The sequence below is a fragment of the Sceloporus undulatus genome, chromosome 1 (assembly GCF_019175285.1).
Source record: "Sceloporus undulatus isolate JIND9_A2432 ecotype Alabama chromosome 1, SceUnd_v1.1, whole genome shotgun sequence".
Lineage (NCBI taxonomy): Eukaryota > Metazoa > Chordata > Lepidosauria > Squamata > Phrynosomatidae > Sceloporus > Sceloporus undulatus.
In genome coordinates, this window is record NC_056522.1 from 163,857,536 (window position 1) to 163,884,412 (window position 26,877).

General features: G+C 40.6%; 1 long non-coding RNA gene across 1 annotated transcript in view; it reads left to right on the plus strand.

The window, feature by feature from the left end:
* Positions 1-221: 221 nt before the first annotated feature.
* Positions 222-26,877, plus strand: part of LOC121919942 — a 41,390-nt gene continuing 14,734 nt past the window's right edge. Inside the window, exon 1 of the long non-coding RNA XR_006101607.1 lies at positions 222-298. This is a non-coding gene — a long non-coding RNA (uncharacterized LOC121919942). The remainder of the gene's footprint in view (positions 299-26,877) is intronic.

Here is a 26,877-nt window from a genome sequence, read left to right on the forward strand (position 1 = left end):
TCCAGATGTTGCTGAACAACAATATACATCAAACCTTACTACTTGCAATGTTATGACTGATGATATTTGAAGTCCTACACCACCCAGATGGCCACCAATTCCCCAATCCTGGGATATGGGTTAGCCTATTAACCAAACCATTTCTCTCTTTTGTGACATATGTTAATTTCTGTGTTTATCAAAGATAACATCCCTTCACCATCTGTGGATATGAAACCTGAACAACGAAGAAATCTGATAGGAAGATAATCAACTAATTTGAGATGTGGTGTGATGAAGATACCATGAACTGTTAAAGGTAAATAAATCAGTCCTAGAACAGATCAAGCCTGAACTCTCTCTGGAAGCCAGGGTGACTAAACTGAGGTTGTTGTACTTTGGCCGCATCATGAGAAGGCAGGACTCACCAGAAAAGACAATAATGCTAGGAAGGATAGAGGGCAGAAAGTTGAGAGGAAGACCACATGTCAGATGGTTGAACTCAGTCAAGGAGGCCACAGTAGAGCAGGGCCTGAGTAGAGCAGTTGAGGACAAGAAGTCTTGGAGGTAACTCATTCACAGGGTCACCATGAGTCAAAATTGACTTGAAGGCAGTTGATAGCAACAATCCTGCTCACTGTCTATGAGATCATAAGCCAGATTTATGCTCTTGTGACTTCATATTCACATTTATGGTTGTTAATGACCAAATGTGATCCCCAAAACATACCTCCAGGCAGTGCCCCAACTGAAGGGCTCCAAAGTTCTGCAGATCAGGGCACTGTGAAATAATGATTGTTCTGCTCTCCCAATTGCCAGCCATGTTGTGAGAAGCAGTTGCAGCAGGACCCTGAGGGCTCCCTCCAGCTGCTTCTCTCAATGTGACCTGCAACTGAAAAATCATCATTTCTTAGTGCCTCATCTTTCAATACCACAGAAAATCCTTCAGTTGGAGCACTGCTTGGTTTAAGAGGTAGAACTGGTGAGTAGCATTGACATAAATACCTATGCACTTGAAGTCTGAGTGTTCTGCCCAGTTTGGAAATAGATGTTCTCGACATCTCTGGGAAAGACCTCTTGTACCCATATTCCTCATTGGTACTGCATTACACATGTACACACATGAGTTTCCATAGACATGTGGTTAGGAGTAGGAAAATATTTTTTATTTATTATTGGTTATTAGTTTCCTATTTGATAAATGAGTTTCCCAGCAAAATAATAGAGCAGCGAGATTTTGCAGCTTTATCTGAAAGTTGTAAAGCTGGAGGAGTTTTCTCTGCAGAAAACAGAATATGGGGTTTTTTGGCACCAAAAAAACCCCTTACTTATTTTTCTGCACAGAAACATCCCTTTGAACACCCTGGAACACTTCTTAATTATCAAATACATAGAGAATATTGTTGAGAAATAGTCATGTTCTCCCACAGCAGGGAGAAAACTAAAATACTTTTTTGTCCTTGCGTTCGCGTATGAAATAGTCAAGGATTTACATCCCCACATGTGGCCAAGGGTGTGTAGCCACAATGGTCCCTTTTATAATGGAGAAAAAGCAGCCTTCCAATTCAGATCAGAGCCTTGCACCAGTTCTATGCCCAAAACTACCTGAGATCTCTCAAAGGTAATATTTGTAGTAAAGAGCACCTTCAGGGCCAAATGGCAGGCGACTGGTGCATTCTGTGATCCAGATTCAGGGGACATTGCATCCTTCACCTTTCCTTCAAAATATAAAGGTCTATTGGAGAACACTTTTAAAAAATAAATAAAATAAATTTAATTGCAAGCTGTAGTTTGGGATTCTCATGAGAGCTGTAAGACATTTGAAAATTAATGTTTTTATTCAGTTAATATGTCCCAATGTTTTGCTGAGCTATGGATTTATGAACTTTCAGAACATATTCACTTGTGTTTGATTAAGTGTACTGTGCTAATAGTGAAAACATTTTTAGTACAGCCAGCCCTCTTTATCCATGGATTCCTTATCCATGCATTCAAGCATCTCTACTTGGAAATATTAATATCTAAAAAGTCCCAAAAGCTTGATTTTTCTATTTTATATAAGGGATATCATTTTACTATGCCATTGTATTTAATGGGACTTGAGTATCCATGGATTTTGGTGTGCACGGATGGTCCTGGAAGCAAACTCCAGCAGATACCAAGGGTCCACTGTACAAATAACTTATTGTACACTTTTCATCAACCGTCTGTAATGGACATAAATATTTAAGTTTAAACTTAAGTTGAATTTTACCCAGCTTGTCTTAATTCTCATGAAGTGAGTCTCCATGTTTTTGGATTCCCCCCAATGTTGTGCTATTAAATGCTTGCTGCTAGTAATAAATGTTATGCCGTTTCACTCTTGAAGGCAACATAAAATTATAATGACTGAGTTGTGTGGTTCTTAAATTCCCCCGCATCTGTTCTGTCTTATTTAATATTATGATTTGGAACTGTTGGATTTTAGGTCATTTCTGCTACAAATGAATTAAGCCTGTTTTATTATGGTCACATCCCCAAGAATATGAGAATGTCTGCAAGTAAATTTTCTTTGGTATTAAATGTCATGATGCTGTATTTTAAATAATCTTCAGTGAGTTGTACACAAGGTTTCATTCCTTCCCCCTCCCCCCACCTTAACTATATACCTTGAGTGAAACCAGATCTTCTACCCTGAATCCAGAGGTTTCATATTAGCTAACATCACCTTTGTCTCACATTGCTTTGATTGTTCAATATTTCTGATTAATGGTTTAGTGCACTTGACACATTATAATCATCATAACTATCATTATGACATTTGGGACTATTTTGAATATCAGAAAGGAATTTTCCCTGTTAAACAAGAACAATTTTCCTGAAACTTGTTTTTTTGTTTCATTTTTAGTGCTAAAAAGGCAACTGGGTTTTTACATGCCACAGAGTGAATTCAAACAAGCTCCTCATTTGAGGAAGGAAGCATCAAACATGTGAACTAGTCACCTCAAATCAAATACTATAGGCAGACCTTTGATCATGTCTTACTTAAACATCAACAGGATGATTTCCAAATAAAGTTTAGTTCTAAATCATCATGTCATGACTGAACACACTTATGGGAAAGAGCCATAAATAGATGGACCAGAAGGCCTGTTACAGACTGCCAAAATAAAGCTGCTTTGGGTCTTTTTGGAGGTATGCTGTTTAAATGATGCATGGGTCCTAAGAGTCCAGAGGTTGTGTCAAAGCCACACTCCATTCCTAAGCACTGGAGTGCAGCTTTGGTGCAGCTTCTGGATTCTTAGGATGCATGCATCATTTAAACAGCATACCTCCAAAGAGACCCAAAGCAGCTTTATTTTGGCAGTCTGTAACAGGCCTATGATTTTCATAACTCCTCCTGCACATTGCTCTGGGGCCATGATGGGCAGGGGGGAAAATGACCTACAAGTATGTTTAATAAAGAGTGGTAAATAAAATAAATATTAATTCTAAATTCATTATGTCAAAGTGGCACTAGCCATGTTATCATTTCATGTCACTGAAACATGTTGTGAAACAAAACATCCATAGTTCAATTCTCAGTGATGTAAAACAAAACTTCATCTGGATTGACAGCGAAAACAGAATGTGGGGAAATGATTGTGAGAGTGCAACCAGCCAGGAAAGAAACCTTCCTTCCTTCCTGTGACTTGTGAGGGGGAGTCTTTGGAGAAACCAGAAAACTTCAGACCATTCAGAGCTTTTATCTAGTATACACAAACTCCAGCACTGAAAAGTAGGATGTTTCTAATCCTCATTATATAGGAGTGGATTTCATGAAATAAATGCATCCCCCCCCCTAGTGAAACGTTAAAGGCAGCTTCAGACAGCATAAGCTTTCCAAACACATTTGGAAAGTTCTGAGATCTAAGGCGATTTCATTATTTCTCACAGAGATCTCACAAAACAGGCATGCCACATTGGCTCTGCTTGTAATCTTCTATTCAGATGTGGAGCCTCCAACTGAACTTTTTGTCCATTGCCATTTTTGGACATTGCTTTTTAACAAGCACACTTTTTGTGATTATCTGTTCTGTGACTTATAGGGCTTTTCATTGTGGGTTATCATTTATACTCATGTTTTCAATACTATTTATTGTTCCCAGACTGTTAGCTGCGTTGGACTTGTAAGAAGACCAAGGCTGTACACATTTCAGATAAAATAAAGGGCATCCTTTTATAGTTTTTTGTGAATTTTTCAGGCTATGTGGCCATGTTCTAGAAGAGTTTATTCCTGACATTTCGCCACCATCTGTGGCTTGCATCTTCAGAGAAGTGAAATTCTCAGAAGATGCCAGCCACAAATCCTGGTGAAACGTCAGGAATAAACTCTTCTAGAACATGGCCACATAGCCCAAAAAACCCACAAAAAAACTATGGATGCCGGCCATGAAAGCCTTCAATGGCATTATTTTAGTTTGGTATGTTCTAGCATAGTGCTACTCAAAGTGGCACCCCTGTGTCAGTGCTGGTCCAGTCAGTCCCTGGCACATTTCAAGGAAAGAAACAGTTGTAGCCAATGGGTGCAAACATGGTGCCACTTCCTGGCACATTGCAGAAAAACATATTGCCAGTCCCCCCAAGTCAGATAGTATCAGAATCACTGCTCTAGCCTATAACTGCTTGGCTTAAGGTTTCAGTCACATGTTATCCTGCACCCCCTGCTTTTTTCACTCTGAGTAGTAAGGAAGTTGCTTGCTCCTGTTCTACAGGACTGAGAAGGAGAGAGAACGTGTGAGAGAGCTATTCAGTGCAGAACAGAGAAGTATCAAGCCCTTGAGAGGTTTTCAGATGTTCCTGACCCAAAAGGAATACCTGGCTTGGGAATGGCAGTGGGTGGGTATCTGGATCAAACGATGAAATATTTCCTCACACTCGTGACTCTCCAATCCTCTTCCAGCTGCTCAGGGAAGGGCCACTTCTGTCAGTGGAGCTGAAAGTTATTTAGGGGTCTTTGGGGTGGGGTGGTTACCAAGGAACAGAGCTTTCACATAGTTGCCATTTCCCACTTTCAGCTCTCCTTCCTTTGACTGAAGATCAAAGCTTGTAAAAATTTCCAGAAAGTAAACAGACTAGTTTAGCTTGCTTAGGGAAAATATATCTCATGCAGTCACAACTGCCAGAACTTTTTTTTTCAACTAGGCATACCAGAAAGTCCCATTGAATTCAATGGGTCTGACCTCCAAGCAAAACATGCCAGGACTGGAAAGCAAACAATCATGAAACAAGCTGCCAGAGAGAAGCTGAGGCAGAGAGAAGCAGAGAATGCTTTGGAAGTAGGGATGTGAAAATCTCTGTGTCTCAAATTGGTTGCATTCCTTACAACCCCACCTGCATTTTCTTCCCATCCTTCTTTTACATTGTGGGACATTGTGGGTTTGTTTGTTTGTTTGTTTGTTTTGGAGGGGACAGGTTCAAAAGGATATTTGAGCACATATTAACATATTGGCTGACATGCAGTATTGCAGTTACAGATTTATAAACTAGAGTTACAGATCTGTAACTGCTCCATATTGAGTAAGACAATGTAGCATGGGCCCTTAGTATTCACTGGAGTTTGGTTCCAGGATCCTCTGTGGATATCAAAATCCATGGGTGCTCAAGTCTCATTATATACAATGATATAGTCAAATGATGTCCCTTATATAGGTTCACTGTAGGGTCCCCATAATTTGGAAACACCTTGAAGGCACAGAAGGGCAACAACTAATGGCAAAAACAAGATTTGTTTTTTAGATTTTTAAAAGTATTTTAAAGCCGTGGATGGGTGAATGCATGGATGCCGAATCTGTGGATATGGAGGGTCCACTTTATCAGCCATCACCTGAATCAGGCAAAGGGGTTCAGCTGCCCACTGGGGTGCAAGGTGGAGGAGGTTTTCACACAAAGCTGTGACAATCATAAGCAAGATCCCTGTTGCAATACCTTGTCACACTGTGGATATCTGGTGGGAGGGGTTTGGAAACATCCTCCTTCTTGTAACCTGATTGCCAGCTGAACAGACCTCTGTTACCCAGTTCAGCTGCTGACTCTTAAGGTAGATTTAGGGGGTTCAGACCAGGACACATTACCTAATCACGCATATGTAGTCAAATAGCCAATGTAGAATATTGGTGATTTTTCCTAACATGTGCATTTATTAATGTACTTTGCATAATTTGTGTATTTTCCCCAATGACTAGATCATGTTTGCACTTTGGCCATTCACATTTGAATGTGTGAACATTGGTTTGTGTGAGCCTGATTTCTTTGAAGCACTCTGTGTGAGTTCTCAAGTCGAGCTGTTTCTTCTTGTAACAAATCATACAAGGTGTGAAAGGTCTATTTTTCTCGGTACTATCAAATTTAATGCAATTCCTTTCCATGTGCATTTGAAAGAATCACAATTCCTGCCATATGTATTGGAAGTGACTCCCACTGCTTTGAGCAGGACGTAGTTCCCAAGTAAGAGTGAAGAATTGCAGCCTTAACATGAGAGTCTTCCTGTTGTATTGCAGATTCTTGTATATGAATAACATTGTTGCTTCATTGTGCCTGTGTAATTATTTTAAAAGAAAGATGAATTTTGGGTTCTGAGATATGTAGGAGCCTGGGTTGACCCTGTGAGAAAGCTTGGGGAAGCAGCCATGCCAGGTGGCAGAATGCAAATACACCAGTCTCTGCCCTGTAACCCCAGGAGGGCATGTGCTGTTCTGAAGAGCTGCCACTACAGAAATTTCCCTTCTGCAGTGATAGCAATGGGGATGATGATGATGATGATGATAGGGGTGACACCATCATCTGCCACTAGAGCTAGCAGCGGAAGAGAATGAGCCAGCCATACACCTCCCAGCCACTTCCAGATTTATTTCATTGCTTCATTAACATCTGACTGCACAGCACAGGTGATTTTCTTAGTTATCTGCCCCACAGTGCTTTGGACCCAAGAACTCTTTGGAAACAGGCATTATAGTAATGGTAAAGCCAATTCAATGAAGAACTGACTTCTGTATAGGTATGTGGAAAGCATACGCCTGTCATTTCCATGGCCACTTTAGGCTGCTGTGGCAAACAAGTGGGGATGCCAATGTTGGATCATTCTTCATAGCACCAGAGGTGTAGGCTGGCACTGTATGTTCGGGGTGTGTGTGTTGATGTTAGGGCATGTGAGTGAGCAAGTGGTGTGGGAAGGAACACTGGTCCCCACTAAGTGCAGTGCACTTCACTTCCCTTCTTGAACAACAAGAACGTTTGAACTTCTTCCGATGAAAAGAGAAAAGGTGGAAATCTGTCTTTGTTGATATGATGACACATTTGAGGCAGCATGGCTGTATAGAGGTCTTCTGACAAGGGAACCATGTCTTCTGGAAGAGAATACTGATAGGAGAGAAGAGGATATGAAATGAAATGAAATGAAATGAGCATTCAAGTCAGTAGAAAGTTACTTTTAAAAAGTCATTAGTTACAGTTATTGTTACAAGATACTCCCAAGTTTTTAGTTATCATTGTGGTTACATTTTTCAAAAGCAATTATCTTCATCATTTCTCAATAGTTAGTTAAGTTACTTTGGGAACATGTCTGACCACTGCCAGCTGTGGGTCTGTGGTACAAATGTGATAATAACATTTAGTGTCTCATTACCCATAACAGAGCACAAGTCACAAGACAAGACAGTGTGTGAACCATGCAATGATTCAGTTGCAGCTCCATGCCTCATAGCCACAAATGTACCTAAAAGGTTTTGATTACATTGCAAAAGAAATATAGCTAATCCCTTGTTAAGTTGCACTCTTTATTTCCTTTCACTCTGACTGGCAATTGAGCAGACCTCCTTCATCTTGATCTGACTGCTGGCTGTTAAGGTGGGTTTGTGGGTCATGTTTACAAAGTCCTACAGTAAGACTACATTGTCTTACTAAATACAGAGTAGTTATGGATCCATAATTCTAGGTTATGAATATGTCACTGTAATAATGAATGCCAGCCCGACTTGGCTCTCTACCTGACAGATGGGCTGGCAGTGAAGAAATTAATCCTGGTCTCATTGGATACGGGGTCAAAAGCTAGTCTATCTGTTTACCTCACTTAGCCATCGTGTCACCAGGTCTGACCTATGATGAGAAGTTCACTGATCAGTTTACTGATCATCATGGCTTGAGTGCAAGGATGCAGAAACAGTACTGAGACTGCATTGGAGAGTTTAAATATGTCTAATTGCTACAGCTATATCAAGCTGAACAGGATAATAATTCACTTAAAGAAGAAGCTCCTTCCCATGTTCTGCTATAATTGTTATTGTTTCCAGAAAATCTAATACAAGGATATATAATAAGAACAAATTGAAATATTACTGTTGGAAAATTACACTTTCCTACCTACTGCTAAAATCGTTTAGAAATGGTAATGTATGAAGTGTATAGTCTCTTCATATCAATATTTTATGTTCAGCTTTGGGGATCCAAGTTTGCATTTAAATACTTTAGTCATAGTGGATGAATAAGATCATAAGACAGAATGTGGCACTGTATGATTGAGAACACCATGATATTATCCAGATTGTCTTCTGAATATCTCCAAAAACAATAGAAAAGGAACTGGCAAAACCACCTTTGACTTTCCTTGCCCAAGAAAACCCTGTGAAATTAATGGGGTCACCATAAGTCAACAGATGACCTGAAGGCACACACACAAGAATGAGAGCAGAACCGTATGCTATAAACACTGATGTAACAAATGTGCCCCGTGTGCACAGTGTATGTGTATATATGATGTGCACAAACACCTGTACCTGGATATGCTGATCAAATCAAATTTTCCAGATCCATGCCAAGAGATACATACATATCTGAGGATCCACATGATGCTACGGAAAGTCCTTTCTGAGACTCCAGGGAAGAAGAGCAGGGACTCCCGACAGATTTACAAATGCACATGGTAGTGACTCCTGGCTTGTGTATTGTTTTATAAGCTACTTTGAACATATTCTGTTGTGAGAAAATGCCATATATGTATGCTGACAATAATGAGTATATTAGTCATGACTGGAGAGAATCATAAGGACCCTTGGGAAGTATCAAGAAGAGGCCATTAGAGGGGGGGGGGGCAGACCTAATCAAAACCAGATTTCACCAGCACAGTGCCTTTCAGTAGTACAACTTGCATAGTCTCCAGCACAACCTGTGAAGGCTTGGAGTGATAGGAGTTGCACTCCAATTCACCTGGAAGATGTGAGGTTGGAAAAGGTTATGTTCCTGAATGATAAACCTGCTTTGCCACCACCCCAACAATATCCTGCAGACCTGATGTTGTGTCATTTTTTGCTTTCCCTCTCTGCCTCTCTAGAAGACCAATTGTTTACATGGTCACCATCTTGAAGCTTCTCCTATGGCCTCTCTTCCTGGACTAGCCCCTTCTCCACTAGCCAATCTGCAGTGTGGGGCCCATATAAAAAGAAGATACACATGTGTACACATGTTTCCTTTTAAAATATAAAAGAACAAAAGATAATTTATAGTCTAAAACCATACTAAACTATGAAAGAAATTAAAACAAAACTGTTAAAACCATGCACGTAGAAGGACTTTAAAATATATGGTTACAGCTGCGAGAATCATCTATGCTCAAAGATGGAAGGAAGCTGTTACTTGCATGTACTAATTTATAGCAATAGCAATAGAAAGTACCTTTCTATACCGCTTATCAGTGCACTTAAACACTACCTAAGCGGTTTACAAAGTGTAAGCTAATTGCCCCCAACAATCTGGTTACTCATTTTAGCAACTTTGGAAGGATACAAGTCTGAGTTGACCCTGAACCCCTGGCTGGGACTGAACTCACAACCTTGTGGTTTGTGAGTGAGTGGCTGCAGTATAGGAATTTAACCACTGCGCCGCCAGGGCTCCTCCGCAATGTTGATCAAGAAGAAATCTTTGACCCATTTATAGAAAGACTGGGAACTGGTTTTGTAAAAGTTTTAGATTTTGTAAAATGAACTGAGTTTGAATTTAGTAGATGCATAAGTATATTATCGTTTAAACGAAGTATGACAACAGGGAGGAATATAACCATCACTAGTGTCTATTTTTTTTTGTAGTTTGTTGTTTTGTGGTCTTGTTGTTTTGTTTTGTTTTGTTTGTCCATGGTAGAGATATATACTGTGTTTGTATTAAATAAAATGATTTTTTTAAAAAAGAAAGAAAGAAAGAAAGAAAGAAAGAAAGAAAGAAAGAAAGAAATGCATATGTACAAACTGGAGGAAATCATTAAACACCCCCCCTAATTTTTTAAAATAAAAAAGCAATGTTGGCACCTATCAGACTTCCAAGGGAAAGGCACTTGACAACTGAGGTGCCACGACCAAGAAGGCCCTCTCCTACATCTTCGCACATCTTCTCTGATGGGACACGATAGAAGAGCCTTTCAATAGCCCTCAGGATAGGTTTAATGTGAAAATGCTGGCAGAATGTCACACAGCAGTTAGAAAGTGTGGAATTCTCTGCCTTACAGAGGTTTGTGACAATATTTTTATGAGCTAATTTTCCCAGTGTGTATAGGAACCTGAAGCACAAAGAGATGAATTAAAGTACTTCCATACTTCACTGTTTCCTCAGGTTCCTAAAACTGGTGCTTGCTTTAATTCATTTTGCCCACAAACATACGGCTGCCATGCCTAGTTAGCTTTCCATCTGAAGCAATAAGTTCTCTTCTGTCATAATCACCTGGTTATTCATTGAATAATCACTGGAAAGGCCATTAGCAGATTCTGGAAGCTGTAGTCCAAAAACGTAATTTTCTCAGGCTCTTCTGTGAAGTACATAGTATGAACTACTGAAGAGGTACTCCAGGTTCTTTGCTTATGCTTCTCAAACTATATCTAGCTTGAGCTCTTAGTTTACAACTCTCAAGAACATATAGTACCTCATAATGGTCATAGAATAATAAAATCATAGAATTAGAAGAGACCTCAAGTGCCATCCAGTCCAACTCCTATACACAATCAAAGCACCCCTGACAGATGACCAATCCAGCCTCTGTTTAAAAGTGACATATCATTTGCTGAGGAATTCTCATACAGGCATTTACATACGTTTCAATGTTTGGTACCATTTCAGCATTTGCATTTCAGTATAATACATTGCATTAATTCTGCATAAGCATTACACATTGCTACAGAGGGAAAATATCAGCTGGATTAGCATTCAATAAAAGCATTCTAAACAAAGTGTTCTCTCTCTTCAGAGGACTGCAATAATCCAGCAGCATTTTGTCTCAGACTATGGGGAGATCTACCTCAGACTGCTGTAATTTACCATGTATATATTTGTTTATCTGTAATTAGTTATAGAATAAATTCAGTGATTCCCAAAAGTGCCAGAAAATAGAGATTTGTAGCACTTCCCACCACCCTTACATAGTAGTTCCCAGTACCATATTTGGAAGCTACACATTTGACTCCACCTCTGTATGATTTTAGATTTTTTTGGAAGTTGTAGTTTTTTCTGAGAGAACATCTAATCTTTATATTTTGGTTAGGCTTGCTCTAAGCCCAGACATAAACTTCAAGCCCATATATTTAATATTTCCTTGTCCGTTGTACAGACAAGTACCTGTTTAACCCTTGATTTCAACATGCAGACCATGGCATGGCAAAATGGTTACTTTTATTGACAGATTTCCTGTTACAATACAATTGGCTGCAGCTTCCTTTCAACTGCATGCACCAAAGCAAACCTGGCGTCATTGTCATGTCATTTGTGGATAGGCCCTCGGGAGATCTTTTAGAGAGGCAAATAGAAATCTGTATTTTCAATTAGGGAGGGAGGCACATATACTTTTGTGAATCCAAAAACACAATACTAATATGCAAGCAAGCATCATCCAACTGCGTACACATGTGTACAGAGAAGGACATCCTATGGAGTCCAATAGGGCTTCCTCCCAGGTGAGTGACTATCGAGATGCAGCCTCAGTGTCTTAAGGCCTGAGGTTACAAAAGGTAGCACAGTAATCTCAGCACCTAACACAATTCATTTTAACCTCAGTGCTAATTTATGTTTGTACAGCAGGTGTGCATGGAACATTTCCATAAACTTGCAGCTGCCATCATAAATTACACAACTCCCCTTTACAACAACTATCAGGGTTCCAATTCCACTGTGTCAAGCAAAACTATGAGTTAGATTTCCATGTATGCATTTACCTTAATGGGCTCAGGGTTGCACTCAGGGCTGAAGACGCCCCATGATCAGCTGAGTTAATTGGTAAAGATGAGCAATTAATTGCAATAAAGTGACTAATTATAAAATAGTTTAACTGCAAGTTAAGGAAGCTTGTGTTTGTCAGTTTAAGTTACCCTCATGTGGATTCATCATTTTGCCTGAAGGAAAGCTCTGGAAATGCTTGTATGCTCTTCCTTCATGCTAACTCTGCATGCCTTACCAACATCCATATTTTCCTTAGCTATTGCAAAAGAACAATCTAAGTCAGGGAGAGCAAGCTCCAGGGATACAGGGGCCAATTTACTGACCACAAGAAGATTATCACACCAGGGTTAAAATGTTCCCCGGTGCGTTCTAACGGAGGGGGGGGTGCATGGAGCGTGATGGGAACACGATGGGCCCAGAACACCAGTTTACTGCACACCGGAATGCCGCCTTTGCCGTCGAGCGTTCCCATCGTGTTCCCATTGAGTTCCAGGGGACGCCATTTCTGGGGATGCTTTGAAACAGTTCCCACAAATGGCGCCCTCTGGAACTCAACGGGAATGCAATGGAAATGCCCGGCGGCAAAGGTGGCATTCCGATGTGCAGTAAACTGGCATTCTGGGCCCCATCACATTAGAACGCACCGGGGAACGTTTTAACCCCGGTGTGATAATCTTCCAAGACAGAACCTGCTGTTGGCTGTCCAGCCTCTCATCATAAACCACATGTGGTCAGATGTTAGCTTCTGGTCTTCTAAAACCAGTGGTGGCTAGTAGTTTCTATGTTAGTGGGGAGTTAATTCATTCCAGTTTTTATCCCAAACATTAAAGGAACTATCCAAGGTGCTGAACCTCTTTTGTGGATATAAATGAACAACTAGGTTACCTCATTTGTCACGGATGCCATTAGCCACCTCGCTTTAAGACACCTGGAAATGGCAGCATTTTTTCTTAAAGAAGAATTGCTATTCCTGACACTTTCCAGCACATGACAGGATAACCTAAAAATCATTCTTATTTTTTGGCCAATTTATTTTAAATTATGGGAGTAGCTGGAAGAATCTGGGAGGGTTTTATGGGCTAGAAAATGGTCCTGTGGGACTACAGAGGGCACATGGACATATTATTCTCACCCTTGGTGTACAGAAAAATACAATGAACAAAACAGCTAAAGTCAGTTTTCTATGCATATAGGAAGCTGCCTTTTACTGACTAAGATCAATGGTCCATCTCTCCCAGTACTGTCTGGAAAGACTAGGATTGGCTCTCCAATGTTCAAGAGTCTTTCCAAGTCTTCCTAGTGATGCCCAGTGTTGAAGCTGGACTTTCTGCATGCAAAGCATGTACTCTAACATTGTGCTAGAAAGATGCAGACAAGGAATATCTTGCAGCAGAAGTGGGCAACCTGTGAACCTCCAGATGTGTTAGATTGCAACTCTCATTTGTATCCACTGGTTAAACTGGTTGGCCCACTCCAAAAAACATCTGCAGGGCCACAAGTTAGCCCTCCCCACTGGACAATTTCTACGCATGCAATTCTAAACCACCAAGGAGCTTATTTTTATTAATTCTAAATAGCTCAAGGTCAGGAAAATCAAACTTAGTTATCAACATGGGCCACACTGGAAACTTTATTACATGTCTTACATGCATATGGTTGGTTTGTAAAATCATCAGAATTGGAAAAATATATTACATTTTCTCACTCCTAGGTCAAGAATCAAATGGCAGAGTATAAATATCCACCATCATAATTAGACTGCTGCTTGGGCTGAGATGCACAAGGGAGACCATATAGTGCTTGTGTAGGCTGTGTGCAGCTGTGCCCTGTAGCTTTGTGTAATGCCAGGGCAAAACTATTGCACAAGGAAGTACTGTATACCTCATTGCTCCACTCCTTAAAAAGACCTAACACTAGTTTGTTGTTTGTTGATAACTGCCCACACATTAACCCTGCCTCATGGTAGCCATGTGTATGAGACATCTCCAAGACCACCTATCCTCCATGACTCTGCTGAGGTCCTGCAAATTCAGGCCCGTGTGAATGAGTTTATCCATCTGGCATGCGGTCTTCTTCTTTTTCTACTACCTCCTACCTTTCCTAGCATTATTTCCTTTTCTAATGAATCATGCCTTCGCATGATATGGCCAAAGTATGACAGCCTCAGTTTCATCATCTTGGCTTCCAGGAGTTCAGATTTGAACTGTTCAAGGATCACAAGGACCCATATGTATATGGATCACAAGGACCCATATATAAAAGACAATATATATATGATTCATTAGAAAAGGAAATAATGCTAGGAAAGGTAGGAGGTAGTAGAATATATATATATATATATATATATATATATATATATATATATATATATATATATATTGTCTTTTTAGCACTCTGCAGTATCCTCAGCACTTTTCTCCATCATTGCATCTCAGATGAGTTGATTTTCCTCTTACACACTTTCTTTACTGCCCAGCTCTCACATCCATACATGGTAATTGGGAATACAATGGCTTGGCCGATTCTGACTTTAGTGCTAAATTATATCCTACTCACACACTAGTATAATAGGGGAAATTCTGGCACTAGTTTTCTCCTTGTTACCCAGGACTCTTTCACACTGCAGAATTATAGCACTGTTATCCCACTTTAACCACCAAGGCAACATGCTATGGAATTCTGGGAGTTGTAGTTTAGGGTTGTTATTGGGGGGGGTTTTGGACTCTTCGGCCAGATAATGCCTCTGACCAAACTATAGGACCCCAGTGTTATCATTGAGCCCTAGTCATCTGGAGTAAATGTCCCAGTGTTGTGATATTTATCTTTAATCTCACAACTACTATATAAGCAAGGAGCAAAGTGTGCTTTGTGTTTGTTTTGACTTTTTTTTTAATGGAGGAAATTTTGAGTAGTTGGAAGATCTGCTTTTAAAAATGTTTAAATCTCTTCTGTCATCATTGTCTAGTTGGTAATGGAATTTTCAAGATGAAAGTATCAGATGAGAAAATACATTGGGAAGTTGAGACATGAGGAATGTGATGACTCTTACATACACAACCTGGGACTAACCAGACAATATGGGGTGGAAAAAGGGATAGTTGAAAGGGTGATGATAATTCTGACAAGAGGGAGTGAGCTGAAGAGGGAGGGAAAAAAACAGAACCAAGAGCTTTTATCCTGCTTTTAATCATATTGGAGATGCACAATTGTGTCCTAAGTACAGCACCATCTGCTGACATTACAGTTCAATGACACCTTTAAAATATATCTGAAGCTCCCAGCCAGCTACATACAGGAGTTTCATTTTAATCAAAATTCAAATTTCCTGCTCTAATAAAACATTTGATTTTTTTTTTAGGGAAGCAAAGATAGCATTGGTGAGATCATAGGCAGATGTTTCATGGACACCCTAACCTTTCCAGCAACATTATTTGTCCTATAATTATATTTATTCAAACATTTTTCCCCTTATTCAGTTCATTAAAAAAGTTTCCATGTATAGCCGAACAAAGTTTGGAGAAACCAAGCTGTAATAATGGTAGCAAGTGAAAAAAATAATCCAAAATTGAAATGAGAGTTTTCCAGTTCTGATAAAGGATCAGTGTTGCCACAGATACAAACAACAAAGGTCTCAAGAATTCAGGTCAACACATTTCTGTTTCTGATTGTTACGGGTTGTTTGGGCATGAACATACCTGCTGTGGTTTCTGCCCACCTTTTCTTCTTTCATCAATTTGCACATTTGGGGAAGCAATCATATTTTGAAACATTGGCCAAGGAACATCATTTTAAAAAAAATGCTTGTAGTATGGATATTCGGGATCAATTTGTCACCCCTGTCATATGGGAGCTTCACATCACATTGAAGAGTAGTCAGTACTGTTTTCAGAAGAACACCTTTCTTCTTCACCAAATTTACAGTTATGCTCTTAGTGTCAGGAAGTAGTTTATTATACTGAAGAATTACTTGTCAGGTTGACAGAAAAGAGTCACTGTGAGATCATCCTATCGTTGTTTCCTGAGGAAGCTCTCTGGTGACCCCATCCTTTCTTAAACCCTGGCTCCAGGGGTGGATACTGAGTTGATTCAATAACAGTGGCTGTTGTTGTTTTTATGTGTCTTCAACACAACTCTGACTTATGGACCTCAATTCAACATGCCCCTCAGCACAGAGTAAATATCTGCATCCAGACCTTAAACTACACTGACCCATATACTACCTCCTGACCTACTTTAAAGTTCTGGAGCCACCTCATACAAGCACTCCCTGCTTCAAAGAGAGATGGTAGGATCAGAAGATATCTAGCTAACCCTTCCAGAGCCAAACATTCAACAATGTCATCAGTGCTGAGATCCATGGGGTTCCTCCAGAAGTCTCAGCAGTTCTGTATTCACTATACAGCTTGGGACTGGAGACTGTCAGATACTTTGCCAATCCTGTCTATTCCTTTTGAAGCACAAAAGGCCTGTAAACAGTGGCTTACAGGCTTTAAAGTAAGTTGGGAGTGGAGCTTTGGGCACTGCATAGAAAGGACAGAAATCAACTCTGTAGTGCCTGAAAAAGCACACCTGCATGACATAAGGTAGACATACACGTGTGGATGTCCCAACTTGAATTCTGACTATGGTGACCTCACCATTGGGATTTCGTGATCAGGTTTATTCAAAGAAGGTTAGCCTTCTATGGCTGAGACAGTGTGACTTACAATCATAGAATCATAGAGATGGCAGAGATCACAAGGGCCATCCAGTCCAACCCCATGCCATACAGGAACTCACAATCAAAGCACCCCTGACAGATGGCCATCCAGCCTCTGTTTAAAGACCTCCAAAGAAGGAGACTCCACCACTCTCCAAGGGAGTGTGTGTTCCACTGTTGAACAGCACTTACTGTCAGGAAATTCTTCCTAATGTTGAGGTGACATCTCTTTCCCTGTAGCTTGCATCCATTTTTCTGGGACTTGCCCAAGGTTACCCAGTTGTTTCCATGGCTGAAAGGGAACAGGCTTTTGGAGTGCTTGCTCAACACTCAAACTACTACATCAACTGGCCCCCATTTAAAAAGGTATCTAATATGAAATACTATGGCCTAGATCCTATTAGGTACCAAAGGAGTGGAACACCACCCCAATGCTGCTGCTCCTGGAGAAGCACAGGCAAATTCCTAAACCACTCCCCTTGCAGTGCCTTGGTTCTGGGAGCCCTAAGAAATGAGCCAATGGATAGGCCAATATAGAAAGAGCCAGCTTCTGGCTGGAGGTATATACTGGGTGGTTGTCTCCTCCTCTGGTGGGGTGGGTGGGTGGAATGGATAACCCCACCACTAGTGCTGTTACCTGCCACTGCGGCTGCCACATTCCACTGCTTCTGCCACTGGTGGTATTCTGCTGGTACAGAGAACGTCTGCGCACCTTCTCCGCAACAACAGTGAAACTATCAAACTGCTCATGATATGGTTCATTCTGTCAATTGGTTGATGCTATTGGATCCTGGCCTGTGATATAAAATCCTGGTTGAACATCAATTACTCTCTGGTTTTTAAAAGGCAGCCTATACAAGAAAGTCTCACAGCACTTGTGGAAAATGCACAGGATCAAGCTTTGTCAAATCTCCACAGGACTGACTTCCTATCACTGTTGAAGGGGCTGGTGGAAACAAGGATATGGCCTTACACATTCTCTTGCTAGTTAACAGACAACACCATGAAATTGCTTACCAGGCTGGAAGAGGCAGTTTCTGGTATGTTAGGATCGAGCCATAGAGGGTGTCCCCACAGAGAGAGATTTATATTTAATTACAAAAAGGAATAATTTTCAGTTCCCCTTGTTTTGCAGGTGATGGTTATGTAAACATGGGCTTGGCCATAAGGAGGAGCATTCACAAGCAAGTGTCACCATACGGAAGAGAAAAGTCATTTTGGAATGACCTTTTCCCCCATCACAAAAGATCATGTGTACTTATTCCCATTCTACAGACTCTTTTATGCGGAAAATTCCAAGAGCACTAAACACACATTGAGTCACTCCTAATCCTTTCATGATGCATTGACCCAATGGTTGACAAAATGCCCACAGGCTGGTGTGTCAGCTACCTGAAACATTGGTTGGACAAACCTGTCTCACAGTGCCCTCTTCCTCGTGTACATTATTATAGAAACCCAGGCATTTCTGGAGCATGTCAATATTTTCGCACTAAGTTTAATTAATCTTCTGAGTATATACATAGAGGTGTTATGCTAAGTCACACTGCTGGAGCTCAGAGCCTTAACAGGCACAACTACATTCTCTCCCCATGCTTTTTCCTTAGTTCTAAATCCAGGACACTCATTCCCATGGAAGAATGGGGGTAACCAGGCAGCATTTGGATGATCCTTTGTAGCCAAACATATGAGGATGATATTGAAGGACGTTTGGGAGGTCTGGGAAGATGCTTGCTTTTCCATGTGTCTTCCTGCACAAACACAGCTAGATGTTAGCTAAATGGCCAGGGAGAGGCACTCTACTTGCAAAATGGTAAGGAAAGAGCATGGGGCATTGTTGCACAGAGAGGTGGCAAATACCTTCATCCACAATGACTGTAAAAACACATATTATTATTATTATTATTATTATTATTATTATTATTATTATTTATACCCCTCTCTTCAGCCAAGGCTATCAGAGCAGCTTACAATTTGTAAATTGGACATGCAATATTTTTTTTTAAAATGACTCTTCTTTCTAAATGAATAATGTGTCCAGTTCTGGGCACCACAATTCAAAAGCAATGTTGACAAGCTGAAGCATGTCCAGAGGAGGGCAACCAATATGGTCAAAGGTCTGGAAACCATTCCCTATGAAGAGAGACTTAGGAGTTTATCACATATATTTTTCAGGCCGAAGCTTTCCGTTGTACCAAAATTGGCCGCCAGTGCTCTGCTGGAGGACAGGTGATCAGGTGGCAGCGCAGCAGCAATTTTGTGTGTGGTATAATCCATTTTTACCCGTTCCAGCCCGATCCCATCGTGTGCCTGGGTTGGCCTGAAAAATACATGTGATAAACTCCTTAAAGAGCTGGATATGTTTAGCCTACAGAAGAGAAAGTTAAGAGATGACATGACAGCCCTGTTAAAGTATTTGAAGGAGTGTCACATTGAGGATGGTTGTTTTCTGCTGCTCCAGAGAACAGGACACGGAACAATGGATTCCAACTATAAGAAAAGAAATTCAACCTCAACATTAGGAGAAACTTCTTAATAGTAAGACGTGTTTGATAGTGGATCACACTCCCTTGGGGTATGGTGAAGTCTCCTTCTTTGGAAGTTTTTAAACAGAGGCTGGATGGCCATCTGTCAGAGATGCTTTGATTGTGAGTTTCTGCATGGCAGAATGGGGTTGGACTCAATGGCCCTTGTGGTCTCTTCCAACTATATGACTCTATGATTCTATGACTCCTGTGTATGTCACCAACAGGATTCTTCATTTAAATGGACTTTTGGTCTATTGCAGCTTTGACACATGGCACTTGGGGGTTTCCAAATAATTTCCATGTCAGTAGGATAGTGTACCCATTTCAAATTTTACTCTGAACTTTAAAAGATATGTTCCAGCTGCTGAATTCTATCCCCAAAAAGGGTTCTTGGTCATCTGCATCACCCCAACCCTCCCTCTGCCAGTGAATGGCTGCAGCCTGTTCAGCTATAGAGATCACTGGGTGACCTTGGGCATGTCCCATTCTCTCAAGCTAAGAAGAAAGCAAGGGTAAATCTCTTTTGAAGTACACTGCTCCTCCCTTCCCAGGGTTTGAGAGCAACCAGGGAGAGGTATTGGACAGTGCCCAGGGCTGATGAATAGCTCCTTCCAGCCAAAGGAAGACTTATTTGTGCACATAAACCTGACTCATGTGTATGCATATCACCCACGGGATTCCAGCCCTTGCCTCAGAAATTCACACACCTTCAAAGCTCACCACACATTTGACACACATGGAATCATTTGTACATCTTTTAAAATTATGAACTACTAAAAATACACACAGCGGAAAAAGCATGCATTGACATAGTTTAGTCACTGAAATAAATGTGCAGACATATCTGTATACAAAGCATGTGAATAAATGTGTGCATTATACAAAATGCATACAGAAAATGTGTATATATTTGCATTTGGGGGAGAAATAAATAAAGGATAGGACAAAAGGAATAAATTTGAAGAAATGTAATTGAATTAAAACAGAGATTTTCTGCATCTGAGGATGAAGTAGGAAAAAGAAGAGAAGTGTATGCTGTCTTGAGCTCAATAGAAGAAAGCTGGAGCATAAAGGTGGCTAATTAGAAAATAATACAATATATAGATATATATGCATACCCAGTGTTGCCGAAGGCACCCCTTGGATCAGGATTGGTGTGTTTTATATCAATATGTCAGTGGGAAGAAGGTCAAAAGGAGTAGGGGTAAAGAATGGAAAACACATGCTGATGATGCTCTTTGCGATTGCAGATTTGGAAAGAGTCACAGAACGCTCTTTGCAGGATGAAACGCAAAGCTTTGAAGCATCGTTTTGATCTTCTTTAACAAAAATATTCCTCCTAAGAAATTCGTGTATTGTTTTCAGTGCGAAGCCCATTAACTCATTAACTGCACATAAGTGTTTTAAAGGTTACTATTGATATTAAATTAATTATAGAATTAACTTGAATGTTGGGAGATAGACAGCTTCGGGCCACAAATCAAAGAGCTGCCAGAGCTGTCAGCTAATTAAGAAGAAACAATTCACACCCTGGTAATTGCCAGTACATTCACTTTTTATATGGATTCATGGGATATGACTCATCTTCTTGTTCTTTCAAGGAGACCTGCTTTTCTCCGCTCTGTAATATGCTGTATCTCAGAGCTTTTGGCCACCATCCAGCAAGGCTGGCTCAGTGCAGACAAGTGCACCTTCCTTCAGCTTTCTGTTGTAGCCAACAACAGGAGGTCTGCAAATGCAGAGGCTTTGAAACCAGTCGGAGCTATTGGCATAGATTTGGGACAGGAGGGTGGCAACCTGTTAATTGTAAAACCTAAGTGGTTTTAAAATATGAAGTTATCTACTCCAGTCAAACCAGATTTATGTCTTTAACGGTGACTCTGACCAGATAGATGTTCCTATGGAAGGGTGTGATGCAGACATGATGTGTAGATCATGGAGGAGCTGCTGTGGCCTTCCAAATCCCCAAGTGTGGTGATGGAAGCTGAAGTCCAGTGACACCTGAAGGCCCACAGGTTGCCTGTGCTTTTTGTAGTCAATGATCTTGACCTAAGCACATGCTGTGACTCCAGTATGATGCAGACATGATGTGTAGATCATGGAGGAGCAGCTCTGGCCCTCCAAATATGTGCTCACAACCATGAAGGTTACAGAATAAACACCAAGACAGATTTATCCTATTGCACCGGCAGAAATAGTCCACCTGTTGACTTCATTAAAATTTCCTTTATCCCAACAATAGTTGCTTAGGGTGGCATTAACCCCAAGTCCTTTTATCCTCTCAATAATCATGTGAGGTAGTTTTGGCTTAGAGGGGGGGGGGAATTCATCACCACTTCACCTGGCATATTTTGTGGCTGAGCAATGATTTGAAATTGGCACTCCCCAATCTCGAACCAACTTTGTCTACTCTACCACATTCACTCTAATGATGTGCAGATGACTCTCCACCTACTTTACAAAGAGTGGAAACGGAACACCAATACTGCTGCAAGCCATGGTGAGTAATGCTGATGGCAGGAAACAAGAAGGCGGCCTATATTTAGCTCCATCAGTGATACCTCAGTAATGTTTTCAATAGCCCTGAGTTTGCAAGACATAAGCAGAGCGGTTGATGAAGTAGGCTTTCAGAGGTTTCACATTCATAGGGTTGCCATTTGCAGAAGTCAGTGTGATGGCAAACAACAAAATGTTTTGCAACAATCAAACACAAGGGGTATCCATACTGCACAGTTAAACAGTTTGATATGATTTGTACTGCCATAACTCCATTATACAGAATTCTGGGGTTTTCTTGTTCTTGTTGGTGATTATTATTATTATTATTATTATTATTATTAAACGTTATTTATAAAGCACTGTAAATTTGCACAGTACCATACAGAATAATAAGATTAATTAAAATAAATAAATAAAAACCTGCAGGAGGTGTACATTCTAGAAACAATAATGACAAATTAATACAATTTAAATTTAAACAATAACTACAAAACAACATAGATTAAAATGACAAAAAGGACCGGGAATTCTTCCTTTACAGAACTCTAGGCTATTCCCCTGAATATTAAAGTTCTCCAGAAGAAAATTCAAAGTCCCTCAAAATCCCAGGATTCCATAGGATGTAAAGTCAAAGGCTTTCATGGCCTGCATCCATAGTTTTTTGTGGGTTTTTAGGGCTATGTGGCCATGTTCTAGTAGAGTTTCTTTCTGACGTTTCACCAGCATCTGTGGCTGGCATCTTCAGAGAAAGATGTCGCCATCACTATTAAAGTGCTATAATTTCATAGTCTGGTTAGTTTCTGACAGCAAAATGAAGGGAGCATTTGCAGGTGTGAGACCAAACCACAGGGCAATGAGGTTTTTTATGTAGTGAAATCTCAACAACAATGATTTTGCACTGTCCTGTACATTTTCAAGAATGGACCCACAAACAGTATCCAAATACAGGCAGACTTCTTCCAGCCATTCTGAACCATCCTGGAGTACAACGTGGACAAAAACTATACAGCAAAACTCTCACACCAACCAGTATAAAACTCAATATTGGGATTCTTCTCTTCTGCTCTGCCAAAATATACTGCACATTGTTTATTTATTTATTTATTTATTTATTTTGTGGAGAACCTTTGACTCAAAGTCTGGTGGACCATTGCCTACAACTTCCCCACCACCACCACCACCAAAAAAATAAAAATAAAAATCAGAGATATTGTTTCTGGATAAGGGTTGGCGCAAAATTTATTTTCTAGGCATTTTGCTCCTGCTTACCATACCTGCGAGAAGAATTTACATGCTGGAACAGAGGAAACCCAGATGCTTTCTCTCTTACACACACATTTCCAAAATCCTACTTGCCTGTTATGTGGACCTTTTCACACCCCAATCTCTGTGTCATTCCTTTGGCTTACTGGAACTCAGCTCCACCTTGGTGCCATGCCACCTTTTCCTGCAGCTGACCTTGCCTTCTTTTGCATTCACTGGGCCCTCTCTTCCCTGTCAACAATTCCAGATGCAAACACTTGTTTCTGTCTTCCTTGCACTTGCTGCCTCCAGTATGACCTGTGGGCCCTTTCAGAAACAATTTGTCAAGTTCACACTATCTTGTATCATATAAAGCAACACCGAGGCAACTTTTTTTTTTAAATCCTTGCTCTTGATTAATATGGTTAAAAAACCAACCTATTCTGTCCTTAGCTGAACACACAGCCACAAGCCTATAATCTCGAGTCATAAATTCTACTTTTCACTCCATACTTTTCCCCAGATATATTGTTTAAAACTGCATATAAAAATTTCCTGATACAAGAATACTTGTTTCTCTTTCTACCGCTTTGTTATGGATGGCAGAAATAAGGAATTTGGGGTTCTTGCCACTTTTGCATGCCCTTACCTGTAAACCTTCTCTGCTATGTCTATAGTAATCTGCATGTTTTTTATTTTAAAAACACATTAAAATTAAAATTAAAATGCATTAGAATATGAATGTTCATGTAATTTATTAAACAGAGGCAAATTTATATTCATGATACCTATTTTAATACATTTTACTATTTCCCCCTCAAAATTGAATTGCAAGACATATTTTTATACATCCTTTGAGCTGCAAACTGTTCCAATATATTCAAGAAGTACAAAGCTAATGGATAAACAGGTTCTTGTCCATACCTTTGTCCCAAAAATGCAGCTCAAAGTGTTTCACATCTTCACAAAGATGAAATTCCTTATGCATCACCACTCTTTGCACATGGTTCTCAATCAAAATTAAAATCAAATGCTAGATTTATGACTTTGACTTTAGTGACACAGGGAGAACGCTTCTTGATCCAGTATTGCCTTCTGATCCTGCTGCAAACATTTTATTTAAGCTCCCGTGCTTTTAAATGCTGCCATGCATGCTCTGGTTATCTCTCCACTGGATTACAACAATTAGTGGGTGTTCTCAGTGTCCCGCCACATCACGACTCAGGATTTACAGAGGAATATGATTACAGCAGAAACACTTGCTGGTATGGCAATGTCAGATCAAGTAAGGCAGCACAACACCAGGCATGGCAAAACCACAAACTGGTAAGGCAAGCTCATAGCATATGGCAGAGTTATCTGGGCATCAGGATGGTGCTGAAGTTAGGCAGAGTATCTCAACATAGTTATAGTGTTAACAACAGCATTAGCAAGTACATTTCTATACCACTTATCAGTGCACTTAAGCACTCCCCAACAAGCTGGGTACTCATTTTAGCAACCTCAGAAGGATGCCAGGCTGAGTCGACCCTTAGCCCCTGGCTAGTATTAAACTCACAACCTTGTGGTTTGTGAGTGAGTGGCTGCAGTACAGGCATTTAAACACTGCACCATCAGTTATAGCATTGCATCCTACTTTAGTTTTCATGGATGCTTCCTGTGAAATTCTGGGATCATACATTGAGGAAAAGGCCTTTAGACTCTCCAGCCAGTAAATCCTCCTTTGGTGCCTCTGACCAAACTATACAAACTCTGAAAGCATTAAATTGGAATGATCATAGTGCTATAACTGGTGTGAAGGCCTCCTGGACAGCACTGGAGGGATGGATCTGGTTAGAGTTTTCTCTCCTCACATGTTTCTGGTTAGAGTTTTCTCTCCTCACCTATGGCTAATGGGAATAGTCTCTACATGGGCTACTCACAAAGGCTATTTTGAATCTGCAATTGGTTCAGAATCCAGGAGCCAGATCTACCTCCAGCGTAAGGACCTGGCCCATAAGACTTGCTCTGCTCGCTCTCTAGACATAATTCTTCTGACTTTTCTCACCAACTGCAAGGTTGCTACAAATCCAGTGGGGATATGCAGTGCTAAAGAGAGCCAGTGTAACCTGTATGCTATTGAAAACTCAGGGGCTAAGCAGACTGGCATAAAGAGCTGACCTCAGGGCAGAATGGAGGCATGGCATCCACATGCCAACCACACAGATGCCACCCCATGCTGCCCTCCTGACCAGACGGCAGGCAGTATCACGCTGCATCTTCAACACAGTGCTCACTGTGCCACCACGACTAGGGCACCCTTTCTGTAGCGCAAAAAGGAGCCGCTTTTTGTGACCCCTTCTTGCACTTTGGAAATGCCAGATCAGGGCCACGGAGTGTAGTTGCCATGACCCGGATCCAGGGATGAAAGAGGTGGCTGCAGGCCGCCTCTTAGTTCCTAGAAAGAAACAGGTATTTACGACATCTGTTGGTTTGACATCTCATCATCACCACAACCATCATTTTAAAAGCACTTTTTGGTGTTTTTGAGACCGACTCTCATACACATAACTTCCCTACATAAGCCTTCCCAAGAATTTAGGGCTTCTGCGAGGACCTCTCCTGTGAAGTCAATACACTATGTGAGGTACCCCTATTGGTATTAAAGGCCTCTCTCTTAGAAGCCTGAACAGTGCCAAAGCTGGCTTTATTTAGGTGCCAAGTTAAAACAAGCTAACCAATTCACTTGAATATTTATACACATGCTTTTATTTGTTTTAGCCTTCTTAACCTGTTTTAAGCATGTCAACTCATTTCACATGTTTTAGTCTATTGAAATTATTTTTATTCATTTAAATTAGGTTAATATTGACTTCACTTGTACACCACTCTGAAAGCTCATGATACAGGGCTGAACAGAAATGCAGTAGCAAATGAAATGGAGGATCTACACAAATTCAACCAAGAGAATGGGGAAACTGAAATAGTAAAAGATTTCCAGTATCTTGGATCAAATATTGACCAGAATGGAGCCTGTTGTCAAGGAATCCAAAGAAGACTAGGAATGGGAAGGGCAGCTGTGAAAAAACTAGAAAAAAATCCTAAAGTGTAAAGATATACAACAGAGCACTAAAGTCAGAATCATCCAAGTCATTTTATTCCCCATTACCATGTATTGGATGTGAGAGTCGGGCAGTGAAAAAATAAAAAAATAAAAGAAGAGAAACTCATTTGAGATGTGGTGCTGGGGAATAGCACTAAGGATACTGTAGGCTGCCAAAAAGACGAACGAATAGGTTCTAGACTACAGCAAGTCTGAAGTCTCTCTGGAAGCCAAGATAGCCAAATTGAGGCTGTTGTACTTTGGCCACATCATGAAAAAGCGTGACTCATCAGAAAAGACAACAATGCTAGGAAAGGTAGAGGGTACTAGAAAAAGAGGAAGACCACATACCAGATGGCTGGACTCAATTGGGAGGAGGACACTGCTCCACTGTTTTGGAGATGTTTCATTCACAGGGTCACCATGAGTTGGGTTCAGTTTGAGGGCTGTTAACTTCAAGCAAACAACTAACAAAATAAATATATGCTGTACCTTTTGTTAAGATTTTGTCCCCAACCCACACAAAGCTGCACACCAAGCAACTTTTCTATGGTTCCCTGATCATACAGGGGCCTTGGTTCAATACTGTGTGAATGCAGCCTGCAGTTGTATACAGAGACTCCAGTTTGGATTGGGCCTAATCC